Source organism: Ornithodoros turicata, chromosome 2 (assembly GCF_037126465.1).
Source record: "Ornithodoros turicata isolate Travis chromosome 2, ASM3712646v1, whole genome shotgun sequence".
In the NCBI taxonomy this organism is placed as follows: Eukaryota; Metazoa; Arthropoda; class Arachnida; order Ixodida; family Argasidae; genus Ornithodoros; species Ornithodoros turicata.
This window is the reverse complement of record NC_088202.1, coordinates 56,208,949-56,225,389: the sequence shown is the minus strand read 5'-3', so window position 1 is coordinate 56,225,389 and position 16,441 is coordinate 56,208,949. Positions and strand designations below refer to the sequence as shown.

General features: G+C 46.9%; 1 long non-coding RNA gene across 1 annotated transcript in view; it reads right to left on the bottom strand.

The window, feature by feature from the left end:
• Positions 1-15,677, bottom strand: part of LOC135383525 (uncharacterized) — a 118,965-nt gene extending 103,288 nt beyond the window's left edge. The window contains exon 1 of the long non-coding RNA XR_010419926.1: positions 15,567-15,677. This is a non-coding gene — a long non-coding RNA (uncharacterized LOC135383525). The remainder of the gene's footprint in view (positions 1-15,566) is intronic.
• Between the last annotated feature and the right edge of the window lie 764 nt (positions 15,678-16,441).

The following is a 16,441-nucleotide window of genomic DNA, read 5'->3' as shown; positions in this document are numbered from 1 at the left end:
ATATATTAGAATGCGAAGGTTAAAAACAAACATCGTCGAAGGAACATACCACTTAGTACATGGTGTGCAATATTTCTGTCCATTTCCATCACCTCCAATTCTCCTTGTATACAAGAAGAAGAAGAAGAAGAAAGGAGGACGTACGCGTTTTTGGCTACCAATAAAGATCATGCCCTAGTCAGTCATTCTCATAGGAGACAAGTTTAAGCATCCCGTAACACCAATCAGAGCATGTCAGCGGTATGGGCACAGGAAAAGGTACTGCATCATTGACACGATGTACTAATTGCGGTGAAGGTCATCGCCGTGGCATGACTGTTCCCACCTGAGGTATGCCTCGATATCCCAGCGTTCAAAATCCCAAATCTCAAAATCCACAATACCAAAACCCCAAATTTCAATATCAAAGCATATATCTGCGAGGTGTGAGAATGACCGTGTTTCAGATTCAATTCCAACAGGCCCAGCATCAAGTTTTATCGCGTTTCAAAGTGGGCTTCAGCTTCGCGTGCTTTCGATGTTCACCGAAGTCGTTTTAGCGAATGAAATGCACGTTTTAGAGACAGTTATGCTGCGCGGGGCGGACGCGCTGGAGCAACACAAAACGTTGCGACATTGGTTTGTTTATGGTCACGAGAGAGCATTCTACAGTGCTGTAGTGCGACGTAGGTTACTTCAAGTTTGCTGACTACAGGTCAACGCGCGTGCTCTAGGCGGTGCCAGTTGACTATGCCGATTTGGGATTTTGAACGTCTGAGATTTCGAACCTGTGGATTATTTACTTTGGGATTTCGGGATACCCTCCACGACTGTCCCCAAATGCTACCCTTTTGCCCATGTCAACAGTGCCCGCAATCCCCGCGCGCCATGTTCTCCTGCACGAGATTATGGTTCCTGGACATGATATGGACGAGAACCACTGTTCTACCAATGGAGTCCTATCTTACCTCTCAAATCTCCATCTCCTAGCATAGCAGCAAGGCACACTCTAAATGCGCAAAGCATGGTAGTTAGATTTTCAAAATATCTTCCTTCAAAACTCGTGCTAATGCTGTCAAAGCTTATAGATGAACCCACTTCCATTGTTCGCTCACCCAACACCTTGACCTCTGAAGCGAACTCCTAAGTTCTGCACGTCGCTCCATGCCCTGCTGTGGCTTCTGTGCCCATCACTGCGTCCGCAATCCATATCCACAATTCATGAGGCCCCAGTAGTGAGAATATAACCGACCCGGAATTTCGCTGCCGTCATTTAATTAGGCTGTCAAAGATTCTTCGTACGAAAGCTGACTATACGATGCATATGCGTCTGACGGACCAACACGCTCAAGATGGAGCAAATCTCCAGATGTTGTCAGAAATCTCTGTGCTGACTTTCAAGTTCCAGTTACAAAAAAAAAAAAAAACGTTTTTCTAGACTCACCCTACTGGATGTACGTATAGTAGTACCCTTTATCTTTGGACTGTATCTAAGGTTACACGCCGAAACGTCTGCAATGATTTTATATTTCGCGAGGCAGACGAAGCAAAAATGAACATGCCCAACCTGTCATACAGCTGGTGCAGAAAAGCACCTCTGCGTCGAGCAAACAAGATACATGGAAAAGAAGATAAACTATTGAGGTGCTGTAAACACTTTCAGTGTCGCATACCTGAGTGATAGGTTATCTTGCATACTTGTGAATATCCAAATGAGCCTTCGTTTCGGAGGAAGAAAGCTCAGAGGCTGTGGGCCAGATGTCCAGTGAAGTTTGATCCGCAAAGACGCTGTACCAACACTAGGCAACTGTTTCCACTGTATAAGGTCCTCAACAACAGTCCGGCAGCGTTTGAGGAGATGAGATCAGAACGCTACGCGCAACGTGATGTTCTCCCATGAAGGCGAGAGCTTCATCGACTGAAAACTTAATTCAGTGCCAAACGAGTAATGATGAAGCTCAATGACCGCACCGTATTATGTGACTTTATAAAGAGTCGCACGACCATACACTGCACAAATGCTTCGGCCTTATTGAGACCTCATCAGCAGTTTTTACCTGTTGTTACGTCCTCATCTCGCCATGTTGGGCATCCTCATCTACGTGGTCAGCCATGTTCCGTCACCCGTTGCCGTCGGTAAAGAAAAGGGAAAAGAAGGTCGGCTTCCCCGAACCGCCAAGGCCGTCGACCCAGTTTCCACGTCCAGGGGAGGCTATTTAAGCGGACACGCCTGGGCCTTTGACGATTCTTCCACTTTCACCTCAGAGTGTACATTATGTAAATATACGTTCTTCTCTCTGTCTGTGTGTCTCTGCCTGGTTCATACCTAATGTCTGGGGGACCGGCCGCTACCTCTCCCAACGACACGCAACAACTGGATGGCAGCGAAGGGATCGTTCTGCAGCCTCGACTGGTGAACAACAGCGGAGCGGATGCCACGGGTTCTGGTGTACAGCTGGTGAGAGATTTGACCATATTCCCCTTTAGCCAGGATTAGATTTGTGGGGTAATGCAATTCTATTCCGGGAGTCCCTTTGAGTATACTAGTTGGGTTATTTCAGGTATATCAGAGGTGTGTGTGGGCAGGGTCACCAGTAACCATCATGGACTTGACACAGTTCCTTCGGGCAGATTTACTCCGCGTAGGTAAGGAATTCGGGTTGAACACTAGCAGTACAACAAAGAAGGCGCAGGTAATTGAGACCATCATAGAGGCAGACCTCGGAGAGGACGATATTGTTGAGATCCTCGAGCAGATAAAGCATGAAAAGGAACGCGAAACCCAAGACAGAAACCATGCCAGAGAGCTCGAGAGATTGAAGTTCGAGGCAGAACTTCAACGGCAACCAGGAAATCAGTCACAGAGTGGGCAATCTGTCCCCAGAACCGAAAGCATTGACATGTTCCTGCAGCCGTTTAAACTGGGTCAGGATATTGGTCTCTTCCCGGTAAATTTTGAACGTGCTTGCGAGAGGGAAAACTACGCGAAAACTGAGGAATACCTCTCCATAAAGGGCATGGATGTAAAAGACGGGAAGACATTCGTGAAGCATAAGAATCGCTTTCCCGAGATTAGCCGTAGAAGGGAACAACGGAACAATGCCGCTGACACATCCGGGAAGGATCACCCAGTTAGGGAACGCAGTAGAGAGCGGCGCGAGGAAAAGCAGAAAGAGAAAGCATTCGAAAAGAGAAGCCCCATTGTTTGTCACAAATGTAAAGAAGAGGGCCATATTGCGATGGTTACGCCCCATTTCGTCCAAACGTTTATTTCGTCCAAGCACTCACAACGTCCAAATATTTAATTCGTCCGAAAAAAATCGGACGTACTGAACGGTAGCACCCCGATTCGTCCAAATGTTTACTTCGTCCAAGTATTCACAACGTCCAAGTACTCAGCACGTCCGAAAAAAATTGGACATTGTGGGCATTGGACGAACTGAACGAAAGGGGGGGGGGGGGGAACTTGACCAACCCGTCCGAATAACCGTACCGTCCAAACGCTTGTTTCGTCCGAAAAGGGAGGGGGATCTCTGAATGCGAGTGAACAGTTGCTGCGTTTACGATTGAAGGTAGGATTTAAACATTCACATCGAAAGATGCCATGCCATACACCAAGTAAAACGAAAAACAAATGCTCAGCCTGCTCTGTTTATTTATTTTTCTTTTTTTTTTTCATTCCAACAACTGACTTATTAGTTGAAGGTAAGATTTAAACATTCCCACTGAAAGATGTTATACACCGAGTAAAACGGGAAACAAATGCTCAGCCTGCTCTGTTTAGTTGTTCTTTTTTTCTTTTTTTCATTTGAACAACTAACTTATTAGTTAGCATGGCCCAGCAAGTGGGACATGCGCTGCAGGTATGCCTTGATAACATGAGGAAACTGCTCTGTTACGTCTGTGAAGGGTGCTTCGTTTCCCAGCATCATTTCCCCTTAGCTGTATTTTCCGTACGCCCATGAGAAGGAAGAGCGAGCCTCTTGTATCGTCTCCTGCTTGGCGAAGCCCCGTTCAACAGCAGCCGAATGCGTACCTGCAAATGGCAGTAAGAGGCATGAATACAAAGAGAGCAAGCGAGGAAGTATATATGCTATGTTCTATTAATTATCATGATCAGGGTGTCTACCAAACTGCAGTCTTCAAATTCCCTGACTTTTCCAGGTTTTCCCTGACTATTTCAAGCAACTTCCCTTACAAAAACAAAAGGGAACTTGGTTCCTCGTCCTACGTTTTGATACAGGACCCTCATAAAATTGACCATTTATTCAGTATTAGTGAGGCTATCCTACTTTTCTGCCTTAGAACTTGTCATACTGGTGAACTGCTACGCGCGTGCTGCGGCATCGCCACTCAATCACCGGTCGGCACTCGAGATCCACCAGGCATCATCACGGTACTTGTCTGCGATTTTCCCTGACTTCAGCTGCTTTTTGGCCAAATTCCCTAACAATCCCCTGATTTTTTCAGTTACTTCAAAATTCCCTGACAATTCCCTGTTTTCCAGGTTTTCCAGGTTGGTAGACACCCTGCATGATGATGTTCTCTGATTATGCGAATTTGTTGCTTACCTGGTTGTGCTTACATTGTGTATGGTTGACTCAAATTCGACGAGGAACTTCGAAAACGTCATGTGGGGTTGGCTCTTGAATTTCATGCGCAGCGAATTATGCCACCCTTCGGCGTGATTGTTTGTGCGGAGATCGTTTTCATCCGCAAACTAATTCCAGAGATGAACGTTGGTAAGCCACTGCCGCTCGAAGTAGTCTACGTAAAGGCAAAGGGCCGCAAGTTTCCTTTCAGATCCCTAGATGTTTCCAAGAAAGATCACTGACATTGGGAAACGCGGTACGTAGCGAGAACACAGTTATGGAAAACACTCACTGCAGGTCAGCGGTCCTGTGAACGGGTTTGTGTTTTCTGTGATTCCCCGTTTGGTCGATAATCCATTTGCTTTCATGAATACGGTCACCTGCCATCCACCTAGTGTCAAAATGGCCTGTGCTTTCATGAATGCAGCCAGGTAGTCGCCTGCCGAAAGGAGCAGAGCCTTTGGGAATTCCCGCATTTGGACGAAACGGGCTATTGGACGGTACGGGTATTGGACGCGCAGGGCAAGTTTCTCCTCGCTTGTTCATTTCGTCCAAGTGTTCAGTACGTCCGATTTTTTTCGGACGAATTAAATATTTGGACGTTGTGAGCACTTGGACGAAATAAACGTTTGGACGAAATGGGGCGTAACCGTACTGAACACTTCGACGAAATGAACAGGCGAGGAGAAACTTGCCCAGCGCGTCCAATACCCGTACCGTCCAATAACCCATTTCGTCCAAATGGGGGAATTCCCAAAGGCTCTGCTCCTTTCGGCAGACGACTGCCTTGCTGCATTCATGAAAGCACAGGCCATTTTGACACTGGGTGAATGGCAGGTGACTGTATTCATGAAAGCAAATGGATTATCGATCAAACTGGGAATCACAGAAAACACAAACCCGTTCACAGGACCGCTGACCTACAGTGACCGTCCAGTTAACGATGTGTTGTTTTCTATAACTGTGTTCTCGCTAAGTACCGCGTTTCCCAATGTCACTGATCTTTCTTGGAAACATCTAGGGATCTGAAAGGAGACTTGCGGTCCTTTGCCTTTACGTAGACTACTTCGAGCGGCAGTGGCTTACCAACGTTCATCTCTGGAATTAGTTTGCGGATGAGGACGATCTCCGCACAAACAATCACGCCGAAGGGTGGCATAATTCGTTGCGCATGAAATTCAAGAGCCAACCCCACATGACGTTTTCGAAGTTCCTCGTCGAATTTGAGTCAACCATATACACAACCATGCAGGTAAGCAACAAATTCGCATAATCAGGGAACATTATCATGCTAATTAATAGAATATAGCGTATATACTTCCTCGCTTGCTCTCTTTGTATTCATGCTTCTTACCGCCATTGGCAGGTACGGATTCGGCTGCTGTTGAACGGGGCTTCGCCAAGCAGGAGACGATACAAGAGGCTCGCTTTTCCTTCTCATGGGCGTACGGAAAATACAGCTCAGGGGAAATGATGCTGGGAAACGAAGCACCCTTCACAGACGTAACAGAGCAGTTTGCTCATGTCATCAAGGCATACCTGCAGCGTATGTCCCACTTGCTGGGTCATGCTAACTAATAAGTTAGTTGTTCAAAGGAAAACAAAACAACTAAACGGAGCAGGCTGAGCATTTGTTTCTCGTTTTACTCTGTGTATAACATCTTTCAGTGGGAAAGTTTAAATCTTACCTTCAACTAATAAGTCAGTTGTTGGAATAAAAAAGAAAGAAAGAAAAATAAACAAACAGAGCTGAGGCTGAGCATTTGTTTTTCGTTTTACTTGGTGTATGGCATGGCATCTTTCGGTGTGAATGTTTAAATCCTATCTTCAATCGTAAACGAAGCAATCGTTCACTCGCATACGAAGATCCCCCTCCCTTTTCAGACGAAACAAGCGTTTGGACGGTACGGTTATTTGGACGGGTTGGTCAAGTTTTCCCCCCTTTGGTTCAGTTCGTCCAATGCCCACTATGTCCAATTTTTTTCGGACGTGTTGAGTACTTGGACGTTGTGAATACTTGGACGAAATAAACATTTGGACGAATCGGGGTGCTACCTATTGCGATCGGGCGCCGAAAACCGCGAGTTGCACTCGCATATGGGAACGAATGCAGCGATGTAGAGGAAGACGAGCTTATGAAACCGTACCTGTATCAACTAAAAGTGAACGGTCGTCCTTGCACCGTATTACGGGAGAGCGGAGCTAGCCTAGATTTGGTACACCCGTCATATGTTTCGGTGGAGCACCACTTGTCGAAGTGCACGTGGATACGCCAGGTCATGGAAGAACAAAGCGTGTGCCTCCTGGTGGCGGAAGTTTGTATTCAGGGACCTTTAGGGGAATTCCGTACAGAGGCAGCAGTAACAGATAAACTTCCGGAGAAGTACCTGTACTTGTTATCGAATCGCACGGCTCACTTGATGCGCAAAGCTGGCATTAAGATCGACGAGGAGAAAGTGTTCGCCATAACCAGGTCACAAGCTCGCGAAGTAAAGACTAAAGAAGTCGAGATGTCTCGAGAAAAGGAACAGGTAGATAGTGCCGAAAAGAGTAGGGGAAAAAGTGATATGGGCGAATCCGTTACCACTAACCCTGTAGAGCCCGACACCAATCAGATTGGCGACTACCTAGCACCGTCGAATGGAGCGCTGAAGAACTTAGTCAGAGTCAGCAAAGAGGAACTTGTCATGCTCCAAAATGAGGACCCAACACCGATGAAAATTCGTGGCGCACACGAGGAGGGAGCACATAAGAACGTGAAAATTGTGGTAGATGACGGCATTCTTTATCGGCATTATGCAGATCGCAGCGGTAGTGTCGTGGATCAGTTAGTGGTACCACAAAGTTTGCGCGGGAATATCCTGAAATTGTGTCTCGGTAACTCCTGGGCGGGCCACCTGGTGATACGCAAGACAAAACAGCGTCTGTTGCAGGATTGGTACTGGCCAGGTTGCTTTAAAGATGTAGAGATGTACGTTCGGGCAAGTGGTCAAAGGATGGGTAAGCCCAATGAGCGCTGTAAGGACCCCACTTACATTGGTGCCAATTATCTCAGAACCATTTCAAAGGTTGGTCATTGACGTCGTCGGACCGCTCCCTGCATCTAAGTCAGGCTTCAAGTACATCCTGATAATGATTTGCCCGGCGACTAAATTTCCCGAAGCAGTACCTTTGAAAGAGCAGTGTTCGCCAGAGATAGTGGACGGACTCCTCTCCGTGTTCGCGCGGATCGGTTTCCCAAAAGAAATTCAATGTGACAATGGGACGGTATTTACAAGCGCATTGACGACCACATTTTTGGAGAAGTGCGGAATCAAAGTTATCCACAGTTCACTGTACCACCCTCAAAGTAACAACGTGGAGAAATGGCACTCCGTACTAAAGACAGTTTTGAGGGGACTTACTCATGAATACGAAACAGACTGGGAATCAGGTGTGCCGGGAGCTATGTTTGCCCTACGTTCGGTACCACACGAGGCGACAGGCTTCAGCCCAGCGGAATTGGTGTATGGGCGCACGCTACGTTCGCCTATGAGACTAATAAGAGAAAGGTGGGAAGATAAAGAGGGCGACCACGCCGTGGTTGAGTATGTCCTGGACCTCCTCCAACGTCTGCAGGACACAAGGGAAATCGCGGAAGCCAATATGCGCGAATCGCAAAACCGCGCTAAGACATACTATGACCGAAATGCGCGACCCCGAACGTATAAGGAAGGCGACAAAGTACTTGTTCTTCGGCCTACCCGGGCTAATAAACTCCAAGTACATTGGGATGGACACTTTTTGATATTGCGGAAGTTGTCGGACACAACGTATATGGGGGAATTCCGTGGGAAAAGGAAAGAAGTTCGTACGTACCATACGAATCTCACGAAACCATACGTTGAATCCACCCATATCGTGAGTGTTGCTCTAAACACGCCGGAAGAACAAACAGCCGAGATACTTGAATTGGGGCGAAATACGTGCGGTAACACCTTGCGTCGATGTCATCGTAAGATCAGTAGTGGGAGGAGGGGAACTAAACCAATCCCAAGTTTGCGACTTGCAGGGGCTGATAAATGAGTTCGAAGGACTGTTTTCGGATAAACCGGGTAAGACAGATCTGATCTGTCACGATATAGAACTTACGACAGACGTCCCGGTACGTTCCCGACCCTACCGCATATCGCCTCGTCAGGAAGAGATCATGAAAAGGGAGATCAAACGTATGCTGGACCTAAAGGTAATCGAGGCAGCAGAGAGCGACTATGCTTCTCCCATGATTATCGTAGAGGCACCAGGTAAAGACCCAAGGCCATTATGACTATAGTAAACTCAACGCCATAACCACAACCGCAGTCTATCCTATTCCAAACCTGGAAGAGTGTGTAGAGAAGGTCAGTAAGGCAAAGTTCATTTCCACATTGGGCCTTGTCAGGGGATACTGGCAGGTTCCAATGACGGCACGTGCGAAGAGATGCGCTGCTTTTAACCGCCGATGGGCACTTTTAGGCCAACAATGCTGAGTTTTGGTTTGAAAAATGCACCATTTTGTTTTTCAGGGTTAATGGACCAAGTGGACCAAGTTTTCGGTAGATTAAAACGCGCGGGATTAACTCTGAAGGCATCTAAGTGTCATCTCGTGCAGGCTGAGGTGCTGTACTTAGGACACCGAGTAGGACAAGGCTACCGCAAACCTGCTGACCTGAAAGTGGCAGCGATTGTGAACTTCCCGAGGCCCCAAACCAAAACAGAACTCCGTGCATTCTTGGGGCTGACGGGCTACTACAGGAGCTATATACGACAGTATTCAGAACTGGCTAGCCCTTTAACGGACGGCCTTCGCAAGTCAGCCCCCATTAAAGTACAGTGGGACTCAGATAAGGAAGGCGCGTTCCGGGGTCTGAAGAAAGCATTATCCGAACCTCCGGTTCTTAGAGCCCCAGACTACGATAAACCCTTTATTGTACAATGCGACGCAAGCAACAGAGGAATGGGTGTCGTACTGTGTCAGAAGGATCAGAACAATCAGGAACATCCTATCCTTTTCGCCAGCCGAAAGCTTTCAATAAGGGAGGAAGCCTATAGCGCTTCAGAGAAGGAATGTGAGTGTTTAGTATGGGCGACACAAAAATTGGCGTGCTATCTGTATGGCACAATATTCGTATTGGTGACAGATCACTGCCCGCTCACCTGGCTCAACCAAATGTCTAGTAAGAACGGCCGTCTTCTTAGGTGGAGTCTCGCACTTCAAGAGCATGATTTTGCTGTACGCTACAAAAAGGGTAAGACGCACGTGAACGCGGACTGTCTCAGCCGTTGTTAGGCTACGCCATGAAAGTAAACTATGGGATTCCTTAAACGTCTGCCTTCCAAAAAAGAAAAAGAAAACAAAGGTGTGTCTACTTTGTTGCACTGTTTGGGGACCAAAAAGAAAAATTGTCCAACAAGCATGTTGTACGAAGTCTGGAGGGAGTGCGTTATCTATGGAGTGTTGCATGCATAAGGATGTTGCACGACTGCAAAATTATCGGAGAACAAAGTTAGTTAGGATTGTTCTTTGAAAAACCACATTGCTGGCTGAATGGTGGTCTGGGCGAATCACTTGGATGTTGGGTGCTGGATCCGTGGAATTTTTCTCTGACTGCTGTTTTACTTGTCGTGATTGCACCAAAGGCTGCCCAGTTTTCCCAGCTACACAAGAGAGGACTGACGATCAGACACCGTCGAAGAAAGCACTGCACTCAATCTACAGGGAACTTGCTCTTCGGAGCACCCAAAGACAAGTGGAGCCGGGAACAGCTGCGTCAACCTAGGAGCTGGATGTGTGGGACAGGTCAGGGGTCCCCTATCAAAGTTCAGAGCCTGTCATCGTACCAACGAGAACATCCGTCCTCGACTAACACCTAACACTGGACAGCCTACTAGCCCGGTCAAGTATCCGACCTCGTCCGACAACCAGCGTGGGACTGCCTGTTCGTCCGAGGGTCATCCCGGGGCGCCGACGAGTTGTTATGTCCTCATCTCGCCATGTTGGGCATCCTCATCTACGTGGTCGGCCATGTTCCGTCACCCGTTGCCGTCGGTTAAGAAAAGGGAAAAGAAGGTCGGCTTCCCCGAACCGCCAAGACCGTCGACCCAGTTTCCACGTCCAGGGGAGGCTATTTAAGCGGACACGCCTTGACCTTTGACGATTCTTCCACTTTCACCTCAGAGTGTACATTATGTAAATATATGTTCTTCTCTCTGCCTGTGTGCCTCTGCCTGGTTCATGCCTAATGTCTGGGGGACCGGCCGCTACCTCTCCCAACGACACAAAACACTGTCCTGTGGCAATGTCAGAAACCGTGGTTGTCGCTTCGTGTGATTGAAGCTTTTCGGGGTATTTTATAAACGTGAACTTTGTAAGCTTTATGTGTCAACTAGAAGCGTGCAAAATGGATATTACATTTGTAATAAACGTTGTCCTAGAAAGGGAAGTGAGTGTTACGCTAGTAACGGTAACCCTAACATTACGGTACGATCCCTGACTTTTTTGGAGATTTTTGTTTGGTAATTCCTCATTAATCCTCATTAAAGGTTCAAATTCCTCATTAAAGGTTACAGTCACTGCCCTTTACTAAAATGTCGCATCATCTGTCAGCTTGCTCCAGCAAGACACGGTCGTCATGTGGTACAGCACGCGGATACCCTTTCTTGGCCATCGCTTGTTTGAAAATGGTAGGTATGTACCAAATTTTCTTGCTTTCCATCTCCAATCTTCGAAAACCACCTGCCGCGTGGAAAGCGCCTGGTATGGAGTTGTAATATGCGATCAGTTTCGCTTCGTTGTATTTGGGGCGCTTAATCTATGCCAGCAGCAATGCAGGGTAAGCACGTTTCTGCTCTTCGAAATCGTGAAAAACACTTCATTCAATGACACCCACCGATTGTTTGAAGAGCTTTCTTGACACTTCTCGTTATCATACACTCGGTAAGAACTGTCGCACCTCAGCGATCTTATCGGATCAGCTGGGAGGTGGAAAAACATATCGCCAGGTGACACTTGGGCCACACCTGGTTGCCATACTCTTCCTTCTTTCTGTCTACAAATAAAGAACAATTTCGTTCTCCGTGTAAGCAAGTTGTACCACTCACGGTTCGCGGGATCCATGTCTAACATTTCTGGCCGCATTCATTTTCGCTTTCTAGCCAGTCCTTCTACTCTTTCTAGTAGGTCCTCAGATGTCGACGTCTTCTATTGAAGATGGTACAATGCGTAATGCTTTACCTTTGACGACTTTCCCAGGGCACTTGCTTGGCAAAGTGGCTTGTCGATCCACTGACATTTCCATGAAGTGCAGTGCAAAACAGAAAGCAACACTAAAGCTACGCACTTGAACTGGTCACGAAGGAGATTTCACACAGACAGGCTCAGAAAGACGTTCTGGTTTTTACTCCCAAATTCCATGCTATTTATATTAATGTTACAAGAACACGTTTTTCACACAGTGGCGTGAGCATATACGACATAACAATAAAGGTAGACATGCAGAAATCCAGCGAACCGGTATGTAAGTATGAAGGGAATTGCCTCAGGACGAGAGCCGCCGATATTTCGAACAGATACTGTTCTTTTTCTGGACATTGTCCTCATCACTTGCATGCTATTTAAAGGGTTAGGTATGACGTGTTAAACAAAGACGTTTTAAAACAAAACAAGTGTTAAACAAAAACGTGTTAAACGTGTTGTTTAACACGCCATACCTAACCCTTTAAATACAATGCCAATGATGAGCACGGTGCCCAAAAGAACCGGTATCTGTTCAAATTGGTACAACGGAAATCTTTCGTGTACAACGCTTTGGATGTCTGTACCACGTGACCTTTCTTCTCTCCCCTTGTAGTCTCGCTGTTGAGCTCTCGCTCTCTTCTGTCTGAATATGTAACTAAAGGTGAAATTCAGTCAGTCAGTTTCTTAATCATTGTGATGAGGTCAGAATAGACACTGAGGAGCGTTAGGTGAATTAACGCAGCATCCTGACTAGATATATTTCGTGGACGTCTCAGCAATGCAGTGGTCGGCCATCTGCCAGAAGAGAAAGCCACTTCTGCGGTGCTGTCAGCCTGCTCATTCTCCCATGATTAAACAATGACCCGGATGTTGATGTTGATGAAGAAAAATACTAGGGAGATGTTGAATTCGTCACAATGACCCGGAACCCACTGGACAGCTAGGCTGTTGCCTGCTTCGTGCACCTTGTGGAAAGACACATTCATCACCACGCGGGTGCACGATCCTCGTATGCTGGCTTGCAATGCAGATTCCGAGTCTGCGAAGGCTGTACATGCACAGCCGGGGCAAATGCGATAAACTATGTATTGTCGAGCAGGATAAAGTTATGCAGTTGTTGATGAGATTTTTGCGCGTAAGACATCGTCCTTGCATTGCGCCCTCAGATGGCATTTCAAATTGATTCCGAACCATAATTTTCGTTTTCTGAAGAGCCATCCGGGTAAACAGCTAGAGAAGCACATAATGAGTTTCTCTTCCATCAGAGCATAAATATTGCCTCGAAGGACGTCAGCAGGAACTTTGTCTCTTCGTTCCCGAAAAGCTTGGAGAGTGACCGGAATGCGAGCGGCTGCACCTCTGGTGCTGTTACATCCTTCGTTACAAAAACCAGCGATGTTCCGGCGTGTCATCTGCACAATTCGGTGAAAGTCACTTTCTATGGGGGTATGAAATTTTGCTGAGGAGTCATGATGACGATTGTGTGCCCACTGGAGGAGGTAGCGCCGAGCTGTAACGTAAAACTTCACGTAACACTTCAATCGGACCATCGTAAGCGTATCCTTCTAAGCCCAGTGAAGCTCGCTCGTGCTTGATGCCAAAGGGTTGCCGTCATTAGTAGTCTTGTCCCCGACATAGAGGATCTCTACTAATAAGGCAGGATCTTGTAGTCCTCTATAGCCCTTGAGTAAAGTGAAAGCTGGACTCTTGCCCATCTCTCTCTCTCTCAAAATTGCTTGGTCCCTGGCATTTTCTTCTTTTTTATTTGGAATAGCAAGCCGACCTCTGTCTGGTTGACCTTTCCTTTCTTTTTTTTTTTCTTAATAAACATATCCCCCCCCAGCCCACCAACGCTGTGCCCTCAAAGCTCTTTCGACGTTTTTGGACACCACAGGACTTCGAACCTTATTGTGAAGGGGCTCATTATTTCATTCCCCACCTCACCATCAGCAATGGAGTAGAGTATCGCCCCTGAGGATGAAACTCCCCATTCCGCATCTTAAAAATAAAGTTGTTGTTGAGTGAAAGTGTGTGTGTGTGTGCCCGAACTGGATCACATGATGATGATGTGCTCACTCCAGTGGTATCAACGGTATCCACCACAGGGTCCTGGCTACTGGATGCCAGCTGTCATTTCCCTCAAATGAGGGCGGTGCGGTCACAAGTTAGCTGGCGCATTAGTGTTGGCTGCTGACACAAAAATAAAATGACAGCATGCACCGAAGACGTTATCTTTCTAATGCTCATTGTGCAGCTGCTTGGGGTCTCTTTCTGTGGCCAGCTGCGTGGTCTAATGTAAGTAATTTGTAATTCTAATGGTATTTCATATCGTCGTCAATAAAACACAGCAACATACTAGTGTCATCACGGGGCCCTGTTTGGACGTCGTCCATCCATCTATTTCACGGGTTAAAGGCGGTATCTGCCTTCAACCTGCGAAATATTCGCCATGCCTGACGTTGATGGCGTCCACTTCTTTGAACGGGTTAGTATTAAGTGAGTTCATAGGTCAAATGTCCGTGCATTAGGACCTGCTGGTGTCTTTAAAGAGCTGCGCGGTGAAGAAGTCACGCTTTCATTCGCCGGTGCATGAACTGGGAGTAATGTTCTAGCCCTCGAACAAGCCTTTCACAATAGTGTTCCAGAAATCCATGCGCATTTGAGGGGCACTCTCGAGGGAGCAGGAAGTGCAGGAGACCCTGCACAAGAAGTACAAGTGGCGCACAGGAAGGTGCGGTCTCTGGGGCGCAGACACCAGGCCCGAGATCTCGGACAATCATAATGCTGACGAATCATGTAAGTCATGTGTTCTTGCAGCTGAAACACTCACTTGCAGTGTCCTTCAGCGCCTGTCTACAGTTGTTATCACGCACTCCTGATCTAACGACTGATGACGAATGTCGCAGCTGTCCACTTGTTCGCAGACAGTGGAGTGCCTATAAAGTGGCTACTCAGTACAAGGTACGACAATACTTGAAAATGAGCGCGTGTTTAGCGCTACTAAATCGCTACATATCTGCTTCCGCTGTCCCGTTGCTCGACCATAAATGTCAATGACTACATTCAAGCTAGGAAGGGGCTTCTCTGTGGTGTTACGTTTCAGACTGCGATACCTATTTTTCTCTTGTCTATGTATTTCACTGGGACCTCGTGCCTAAATATTTTTCTTCCTTTCATTCCTTGCTGAATTGAAGGGGTTTCGTGGGGAACCCTCTTTGCTGTTTTCAGTAGGCATGAAATACCCGCTTAATGTCATCAAAATATACTATTGTTGTTGCCCTCTCTGCTGTGCCTTTTCTACTTTCTCTTTTTACGTTTGCTGTTTATTGTTGCATACAGACAATTTCCTCTTTCCTTCTAGTGTGCGAAATATGTTTCTCGTAAAACGATAATTTTCCGCAACAAATTTATTTGCGGTGAAACAGCCTGGTGATAAAACGCCTCGGAATAAGCGATGTGTCCGAAAAAAAAAATCTCTAACGGCCACTGGCGATGTATTTCCCACCGGGCAACAAGGAAATGCTGAGAGACCTGAGACGTCACATCGGCGCCAGACGCTGCTGACGCAGGAGCGACCGTATTCTCGCGTTTCAAACACCGGCCGCTACGCGATTCAGAGGAACGCCTGGTTGCAACGCTCATATTCATACTTCCCCTTTGTTTCGCCGCCCTCCACTGCACGTGCATAAAGTCGGTTGTCGCTGAAGGGAATAAAAGTTGCCTAATATTGCACTACGCACCTGGTTGCTTCGTGTTTGGCCCGAATTCTCAGAAGTCCAGCTCACACGGTCCACATTTAGAAGTTAGTTATTCGAAAGTAATCGGAAAGCCCCTGTCCTTGTGTACGAAGTCAACATGACGCTCCCTCCCTCGTCTTTTGTTAACCACTGATATCGTTCGCTAAAGCCCAGTTCTAGTGACTTTATCGTTCGCTTATTGTGGACGCCACGTACACTTATGTGGCATCTAGATAACGTTTTGTTCGGTATCACGGGACTGCCACTCAACCACTAGGTAATCTGTGCTCAATGAATTGGTGCGCGGATACGGCCCAGTATCGTCATTATACGGTGGGTAGTACGACGCTTCTTCCCGCCGCTGTAGCAGTGGTATTGAAACCTATGTGAAGCATTCGCTGCATAAACTCTTGTGCGCATGTATGAACTTCGGTTCCTTTCCGAATTCCTTTTTAAAGTTGTTTGAGTTGCCTTGGAATGAAACTTTCAAGACATACTGGAACGACTTGCTCGTGCTGTGTCTCGAATTAGAAATGCTACAGAATTCCAGGGACTGAAACCGAAACGAATATCGGTTCGGTTACGGTTCAGTGTCAGAACTCTGAAAGCGGTTACGGTTACGGGATTCGCCGTTTTAATATTTGCGGTTACCGGTAACCAAACAGTTGCACCGGTATATTTTTTTCGGTTTTCTCCAGGATGTATCTGCAGGCTGCGTGGATGTCGCAAAGTGAGCTATAAAGTGCAAACGGATTAAAATGAACATATATATACGTTGCGCTCCGAAATAGTGGCGCAGTACGATCTGCATCTTCGACGCACTTTTGCCGCTTGCAACACTCCCCGTAAAATAATTTGTTGCGGTCTGTATTATCTCG